A 9447-nucleotide genomic window follows, 5' to 3' on the forward strand; every position below is an offset into this window, starting at 1 on the left:
TCCTTCAATCATGATTCAATTTCTTTCAAATGTATTTCTTTAAGGAAATTAAAAGATCTAACCATGCAGGCCTATGTCAATATTCATTAGAAGCTCTTAGCAATTAATGAATAAGTACTTAACAGCACTCAGCTGATGAGAAGAGGCAGCTGACTATTTCAATTGCCTTTCAATATGAAACCAGTTTAGCATTTCTTATAATATATACTCTCATTTATTACATATCATTTCTCCTTCAAATAGCTGTTTTTTAAAGTTATCAGTTAATAAACTTATGTACTTTGAGCTACTCAAATAGTAAATTTTTAATAATATAAAACAAGCATTTCTTTTCTCTGGATCCAAATGCATGGCCAGGCCACACAAATTATCTGCTAGTTATATAGCAGTCTTGTGAGAAGTCTCAGACTCACTGCCATGTTCATAACCCCAGTCTTATGTGTTTGTTATACCTGAATTGCTTTTTTTAAAAAAATTTACCATGTGTGGCCTGCCTGGATGAGAGCTAATTGGAATGGACATGGGAAATAAAGCAATCATCCTGCAAGGAGGCTGTGAGGTAGACTCTGAACGATGTGTACCTACTCTGGAGGTGACTAGCCAGACCAACTGGAACCTCTTTTTTCCCATTTATAAAAGACAGAGAGAAAAAGAGAGACATATCAGTTAGTTGGCAATAGAGTGAACAGAATGAATGAAGATGGAAAAGTGACCCAGTGCTTGTGCAATAGCTACTAGAATTGCCACTGAGTCATTAGACCTGCTCCTAAGCTATGAAACCTAATTTTTTTAACTAAATGGCACAGAAAGATGTTTGTGATACCTCATTGAGACATTTGAGCCATTTTTCTCCATCTTCCCTTGCTAACTTTCCAACAAACTCTCCATTTACTGAGGCAAATTGAATTTATTCTTACAACCTGAAAAACATCAAATAACACATAGGTTATTAACCCAAGCCCATTGGATATAAATATTTTCATCAATTAAAATTGCTTTTTTGTAACTCTTTGTGGTGATGGATGTTAACTAGACTTCTTGTGGTAATCATTTCATAATACATATATACAGATATCGAATCATTATGTTATATTGTACACCTGAAACTAATAGCATACTGTTCTATGTCAATTATATCTCAATTAAATTTTTTAATTGCTTCAGTTAATGGTGAAGAAAATTGAGTAGAAGCAAAGGTGTAGTATAAAGTGTTAACTTCTTGAAAGTGTAATAATGGTACAAATTGGTTTATGAATTATCTTTCCCTTTTGGATTCAGACATAACTTGGTAAAGAGTAAACTGAAAGGTGGAGAGATTATAGTTGTCTCTAAATAAGTCCATTTCTCATTGTAATTATGTCTGTAGATTAACATGCGCACTGAGCCCATTACATATTTCATTTAATAAAAAGCAGCACCAAAATGTGCTCACCAAAACAGAAGTAAAATAAAAGAGAAGGGAATTTCCTTTTTTCACAATCTAGTATAGTTTCTGGAAGAAAAAAATTATTATTACATTTTTAGGTTTCTCCTCGAACAACTTTGACAATTTTATCTAGTTGGTTGTTTTTCTATTTTCAATTCAGATCATGGAGGAAATACCAGTAGTCATTGCAGATTAGCTCAAAATATACTCTTTATCACAATAGAAAAGGCATCAGTCCGTGTGTCTCTATCTTCTATGTACAATTGTTGATCTGACTCCCTGTCTGTCCTTGGAGAGCACAAAAATTGCCTTGAGCCCTCATTAGTACGTGGGTTTTTTTCCCCCAATAAAAATAGTTGAACTCTTCACTTAGGCACACCTTAGAAAACAGTAATGACTTTAGACAAAATCATTCCTCACACTTTCATAATTAGTTTGAGGTCTAGGTGCAGAAAGGGACAAAAGTTTAGTGTTAAATATCGGAAGACTTCCGCAGTTTTATATGTAACATCAGAAAAGAAGGAACTCCTACACGAGGCCATTCTCATGGTTTTCATTATCACAAAGAGTTAATCAAAAACAGTGCAACCTCAGGCAAATATCACCCTGGGATGAAAGTATTAAAGAGGAATAAAATATCTTAGTCACTTGGATACTAATTAACCTTGAGAAAGCCCAAAGCAATACAAAATTAGACGTATTTATCTCTGAAATATTTTCCCCTAAATATCAATGAATGCAGAGCTGATAATACATGCATAATACATTATCAAAATTCTGATATATCGAAACCAAATTGGTAAGTACCTGTCCTCACTGTGTCCGTTGGTCACATGGGGAGTGTTAAATACATACCAGCATAATTTAATGCACAGAACATTTATTTTATCATGAGACAACATGCTGAAATGCTACAGTGCTACTGTTTAAAAACGTCTAGAGCTAAATCACTGAATACGGTATGCAATCCAGATGGCAAATTCTCAAGGTACTGGACTGGAAAAGAAAATTTTTTTAAAGAGTTGTTTGGGTTTCTCAGTCTTGCAGCTTCCTAGCTTGCTTTTACCTTTCAGCACTAGCAAGGATTTTAATGCAAAGAAAGCAATTAGTAGAGCTGAGAAACAGGATTTGTTACAGGACTGCTGCTCTTTTAAAAACATCTTTATTCCTGCTAAAATGGCCAGGACTATTTAAGTTCTTGAGTTGCCCTGATTAATAATGAATAGAGCACATTAGTTTTATTTATTTATTTGTTTGTTTGTTTGTTTGTTTATGGCTGCATTGGGTCTTTGTTCCTAAGCGCAGGCTTTCTCTAGTTGCAGCGAGCGGGGGCTACTCTTAGTTGCAATGGTGGGCTTCCATTGCGGTGGCTTCCCCTGTTGTGAAGCAGGGGCTCTAGGCGTGCAGGCTTCAGTAGTTGTGGCACACAGTCTCAGCAGTTGTGGCTCACGGGCTCTAGAGTGCAGGCTCAGTAGTGGCACACGCTCTACAGAATGTGGGATCTTCCTGGACCAGGGCTCGAACCCGTGTCCCCTGCATTGGCAGGCGGATTCTTAACAACTGCGTCACTAGGGAAGCCCTAAAGTAGTTTTATTTACCTAACTTTCTATTGCATGCAAGCTAATGCACACATATATTATTTACATATTCTATATATCTTTCCACTATCTAAATTTCACAGGACATGGAATAACCAGTGAACTAATTTGCAAAATGTGTTTATATGTCATGTGTAAATGATAAAACAACTAGTCAGAGTATAGACAAATATCAAGAAAGCAAATGCAATTTCCTTAATTAAAATGTTAGACATATAACCATGCCAAATCACATTTTAATCAAATAAACCCATATCTTATTATTAAAAACAAGTACTTCAATTGCAGAGTTTTAAATAACTTAATTGTATATGGAAAATGTGGCTTGAAAATATAAACACAATTAAGACAATTTGTTTTAGTCTTTTTGGTCAGCTTTAGGAAGATAAAAGCCTTGCATATATTGAGATTAGATATTAATTTGTGGCTCTTTGTCACAATATTCCATTAAGTGTGCTTGATTGTTCTTGCACAATAAACAACACTGTCTCCCTCCCAATTTTTTTGAAAGTTTTATTTATGTTAGTTCAAAATGCCTTTAGAAGTTGCCAAAATCTTCAGTATTTAATACAATATCACACATTCCACCTATTTGTTCTAAACGCCTTAAATGAAGTAGCCGTTTTCCAGTAGCTTCCAGCATCAATTGACTTTCCTTGAACCAGGGTTTATATTAACAAAATGTAAATGGGATAACAGTTATTAGCGGTACAAAAACAACATTGGGGTAAGCTTCCTGACAGTATTATGTCAGTGACATGAAAGATGTTGCATCGTTTTGGTTTGGAACTTATCCGGGTTTCAATCAGGCTAAGCAGATTTGAGTAAGAAGTCCTTGTAGGCAGCTATTATGGTTTTACTTGTTTGTTTGTTTGGCTTGCTTTTTTTTTTTTTTTTCTTTTTTGATCACCAAGGCACATACAAACATTAGCCTCAAGCCTAAAGCCCTAAAAGAAGCCATTCTTTCGCTGGTGAAATTCTAATCTCATCTTATTACGTTGTCAATGAGCTGCAGAGATTTGCCTTGTCTTGTTAACATGATAGCAGACAGATGAGAAGAAATAAAAAGTACTGGCCTGTGAAAGCCAAATCAAAGAGCCAGATTGAAGGGATTCTCGAGTTACTCAGGTGAGGCCCTCAGCCCGTAACTAGTCACCCAGCTAATGGTCAGAATGCCGTAGGTTCCGTTTGGATGATCCAAACATTCAGACATGGTATTCAAATGTCTGCATAAATGGCTGAGAATTTGCCTTTTCTTTGTAAGCTTACTATACAATAAACAAAAGACTGGTATTTGATACTAACTAAACATAGAGAAGGAACAGACAATAACACTGGATGAATGTATTCAAGACACAAATCTTTATGTGGCATAGGAAAAACTTCAGGGTCCTACATTTCTTTAGCACAGATATTTCATTGTCCTTGGTTGTAAACCTATCACCATTTACCAAAAATCATACTCATTTACAGAAATATCTAACAATATAAGTTATCTGAAAATGTGGTAATGCTTTCATACAGGGAAACCTCAATAAAATAAGAGAAAGTTGCAGCTTTTATTACCAACTAAAGGATTTAGGAGAAAGGGTACTTGACAACACTCTTTTAAGAAATAATTTCAGTGTTGTTAAAATACTAGCAATACTAGCATTGTGTCTAAGAGCACTGAATTCTACAGACTAATAACTGCTTCCTGGACATTGAGGTTTTTTTGTCAACTGCCAATCAAATAAATGCACCTTAATTTTTAGATTGAATTATGAAACCCAAAATGTTTATTCTATTGCTCTTTTCCTCTTATTTTCTTTTACATGTGACTTTGTGATTTCCTTCATTTGAAACACTTTTAACTTGCAAGGGAAATTTTACTCTGAAACTTTATCATAATATTTACTCATCAAATTTCAATATCATAATATTTACTCATAGCAATTTTATTTTGTATGCCTATTTACAAGTTTTAGAATAAGAAAGTCAGCTTTCTTAAACAAAACAAAGTCTTGACTAGTAATACCATCTAACATCACAAAGAAAAGTTGGTCAACTACTTTGCAAAATGTTGGGAAATTTATCAAATCAGCTAACACACTATCTCCTTGATCCATTTTCCAAGGGAAAATAAGCAGACATGATCAACTGATAGAAATGCACACCAAACCTAGAGATAATATACCATATAATATGAATGACAGTGTTCTTCAGAAGATACAATAAAGAAGGCAACAGTGAGATATAATTTCTGGTTTGCTAGCTGTCACGCTATCATTTTTTCCTCCAATTTAAGAAAACATATTGGAATTCAAATGAATAAAAATAATGTTAGTGTACTGAAATATTGACTATGTCTTAACTTATAAGATAAAAAGCAAGTCGTTCACAACCTTCAGTATCTTATTATGGGTAACAACGTGTGACACCTAAGAAATAATCAGGACCTGCTAGTGTTTTGGGTAATGATTTTAGAACTTTGGGATATATTATCATGGTAAGAAAGATGTCACAGATTCAATCCAGGATAGAACTGAGGACAGTTATTCCAATCAACTCTGTTAAGATGCTTCTTACTGATGATAAGCTATATTAAGAAAGTACATGACTCATGGCAGATACATTTCTTTCACAATTCAGATGGACTCAGATGTGAGATGTTATGAAACTTAAATGGTTATCTTAGAAAAGGGAGGAAACCATGGGACACAGGCCAGACTGTAGAGCTTGCTCCTGTGGGAGTGGCATATGAGAAGAGGAGGTTAACTTGAGCTCCTTTCAGGCCAGTGCCCAGGAATGCAACGTCTACTGAGAGTGGGACTCCAAGGCAAATGGACAGTTAGTCTCGAATAGGTAGCTTTTCAGATCTCAAATATTAGTTTGAGGTTTAGAACTAAAAAGGAACTGTAAACACCTACCATGAAACTAAAGTGTGGATCCAGCTGTATGCACTGAGCAATAGTATATCTGAAGACAACCTATACTCTAGCAAAAGTAATCTAAGACTCTTATCTTCTAGGAGGCAGGATAGTGTAATGGTTGGAGCATGATTCTGAAGGCTCAGTGCCTCACCACCTGTTAGCTATGTGATGTTGAGCAAATTAGATCATTTATCTGAGATCCAATCTTCTCATCTGTAAAGTGGATAATGGGCATAATGTCCAGGCCTAACCCAGGATGATGATGAAGACTGAATGAATGAAAAGCACTCAGCACAGTTCCTGTCACATAATAAACAAAATGTGTTGTTATTACTGTTATTATTTTATTACTATTCCTTTCTTCTCTGGTTAGATTTATCTCAAGAACTGAATGGGGCTAGGTCTTTAAGTACAGCATCTCAGCTCCATTTAAGCATGACTAGGGAAGGCAGTCACCCACTACTGATATGTAAACAAATAGTTCCTGACCTAATGAAATTGAGTAAGTAGCACTGCTGTAATAAATATAGGAGTATTTGTCACTGATGGATAAAGTGAGGCTATTCTAACACATCTTTCTATGTAATATTCTTATCTATTAACAAACTAAAATGCAATCAATCTATTTAATCTCTCCCCCAAACTATAGATTCCAGTTTAACACAAGAAAACATTAGATACCATGAATAATGTTTATCAGTAATTTTAATTTTCCCCCTAAAATACAGGTTTAGATGTCAGAAAAATGAAATGCACCTCAAATGTGTAATCCAAGCTTAAGCTAGTCTCAGGTAAGAACTACTACTGTTACTACAACTATTACTCTTCCTTCTTTTTATCTTTACTCAAAATATGAGTAATGGATAATTAGAAAGAAGCTTGGTGAAGTTACATATAGAAAGAAGTTTTCAATTCTCAACTTCCAAGTAAAAATAAGCACTGAAGCATCATGAAAGGAAAAAGAATTCTGCCTTGGATGATAGTACAGAAGCTTAACTTCTTTTGCCTCTGTGGTTGCCTTTGTTTTCTCCTCCAGATGTTCAAGCATCTGATACATCAATAAAAACCCTTTATTTGCAAGCCAGATTAGTTCTGGTTTATTACACATATCCACAATTCTGATTTTCAGTGGCCAAAATAAGCAATTTTGGAGACTATGGGTGATTTTTTTCTGGGCTCCAGATTTAGACTGAATGAGTGACCAATACAAGTTTTGGGGCCCTGAGAATAGGAGGAAGAGGCACCACCAGCAAATATTCCAGAATATGAGAAGAATCCTTGATCCCAATTCTGCCCTTCTGTGATGGTAGTTACATGAATAGACTATAAACAGCAAGAGAATGCATTTTACCTTAATAACTGGCAGTTATTTGAAATATGAGACTTTTTTCTGGGCCCTTATAAAGGACAGGCCTGAAGGCAAGCACTTATAATTGGATATAAGATCCTTAAAATCTAATGTATTTAACTTCGTAAAGTTCTACTTGCCTACTACTCTTATTCTCCCTCTTCCTACTCCCCTGATGATAAGAAATAAAGATAAGATACTCATTTCCAGATGAGTCCTCTGCTTGGATAAAATTTTGGAAAGTTTAGATACCTTTCATCTAACAACAAGAAAGCTCAAGGATGTAAGTCTGCCATGGTAACCTACATAATCAAATATAACTTGGTCAGTTTCCCACTATCAAGAATCATGATGCAATAAAGCAAACATTGATGATAACTCAAATTTTAAGGCTATTTTCATTGATTTCTTAATGATCCTGCATCTCTTTTAGCAGTTCTGGAGGCCTGCAAAGGCATTAGAAGAGGTTTCAGAAAGCAGCAGTGAAACAGGACTATATAGCTTAGGTGTCCACACAATTCATACAGTTTACCTAACTCTCAGTAACTTTTTAAGAAATTTGTCTAGGATTAAGGGTTAGCTGAATTTGAACTCAGTTGCCCAAGACACTTTCTTCCCCAAGCTTTATAATCAGGCTCCCAGTTAACATTTAATGGTAGATGAATTATTGGCCCCAATATTTCTGACCTCCCTAATTGACACACTTTGACATGCAACTTTGCAGCTGCTCCCACTAAAGGCACAGTATTTTCATACTTTATGACTTTGAGCTCAGTCATATGACTTGCTTTGGCCAATGGAACATGGGTAGAAGTGACAATTCTCTTTTACATGCTGAGCTTCTGGTGTCACCATGAGAACATACCTAAGCTAGGCAGCCAATCCAAAAAGGATGAGAAATACACAGAAGAGACATGAACCTGCAATCAAGCCTCACTATAGCTTGCAATCAAGCCTCACTAACCCCAGACCAGATCAGCTCAACCTCAGCTGACTTACAAATACAGGAGTTAAAAAAATGGTTGCCATTTTATGTCATGGAGTTTTGGAGTTTGTTAAGTGGTACTAACTGATACACCTTTCTCATAGTTACCATTTTCTTAACTTTTAACCTCTTTTTTTACATCTCCTTTAACTCCTCTCCACTTTTCTCATGTTTAAGATTCAACATCATTATCTTACAGAGCTGAAACAATTCAAGCCAACAGTTCATTAAGGTCTCTTTTTTATTAGTTTGCTTCAGAGAACCACTAACATTATAAAAAATAATGCTCAGATAAATTAGACAATGTTTAAAATTATGTTATAATCATCTGTATCAATATTGACTAGATGTACAAATTATACACTTTTCTAGTTTGATATGCTTGTCTTTTTATATGATGCTCTCATCAACGAACAGAACACTACATGTTCATAAACGACATTACTAAGTTAAGAGATCTATTATAGTTTTTTTGGTGGTGGTGTTTGTTTGTTTGTTTGTTTGTTTGCCACACCATACAGCTTGTGGGATCTTAGTTCCCCAACCAGGAATTGAATCTGGGCCCTCCACAGTGAGAGTGTGGCAACTTAACCACTGGACTGCCAGAGAATTCCCTATTACAGTTTTTTAATTAATTAACTCAATCTTGGAATTATTCAATTTGAGTAATACTACACATTTTGATGATTGTAAAACAGGTAATGAACTATCTGATAAAGAATTCATCCAAACACTTAATTTTTAAGGAAAAATAAGAAACTTAAAGCAAATACGAAACCAAAGCAATTCTTAAGGAAAACCGTTGATTACTGGTAATTCAGTTCTTTTTGATACAAGCCTTAAGTGATATAGTTTCACTACCTCATAAATTAAAAAAAAATTATAATCCTCATGAGTTTCCAAACTTCATTTATTCAATAAACTTTCACCATAAACTTACTATTTGTGCTAGATACTTTGTATTCCATATTTTAAATTGACTGATACTTTGCATAGATATTCATCTTTTTATATTGTTTATTATATCATTGAACTCTAAACATATTTCTTACAGGATATTTTAATGGATAATTAGAAAGAAAACAGAGATATTATTGCTTGGTTCCAGTTCACGTGTACTCTTTTCTGAACTACTATTTTAAATCTACTAAATATTTTGTGAGCCTGCACTCTTGTTA

General features: G+C 34.8%; 1 long non-coding RNA gene across 1 annotated transcript; it reads right to left on the reverse strand.

Moving 5' to 3' along the window:
* Nucleotides 1-472: 472 nt before the first annotated feature.
* Nucleotides 473-8616, reverse strand: LOC309657938. The gene is made up of 2 exons (XR_014261976.1): nt 5928-8616; nt 473-5462 (listed from the first exon to the last, which is right to left on the reverse strand). It is a non-coding gene; the product is annotated as an uncharacterized lncRNA (long non-coding RNA).
* Nucleotides 8617-9447: the final 831 nt, after the last annotated feature.

This window comes from Balaenoptera physalus, assembly GCF_965194825.1.
Source record: "Balaenoptera physalus genome assembly, chromosome: 3".
Taxonomy (NCBI): Eukaryota; Metazoa; Chordata; class Mammalia; order Artiodactyla; family Balaenopteridae; genus Balaenoptera; species Balaenoptera physalus.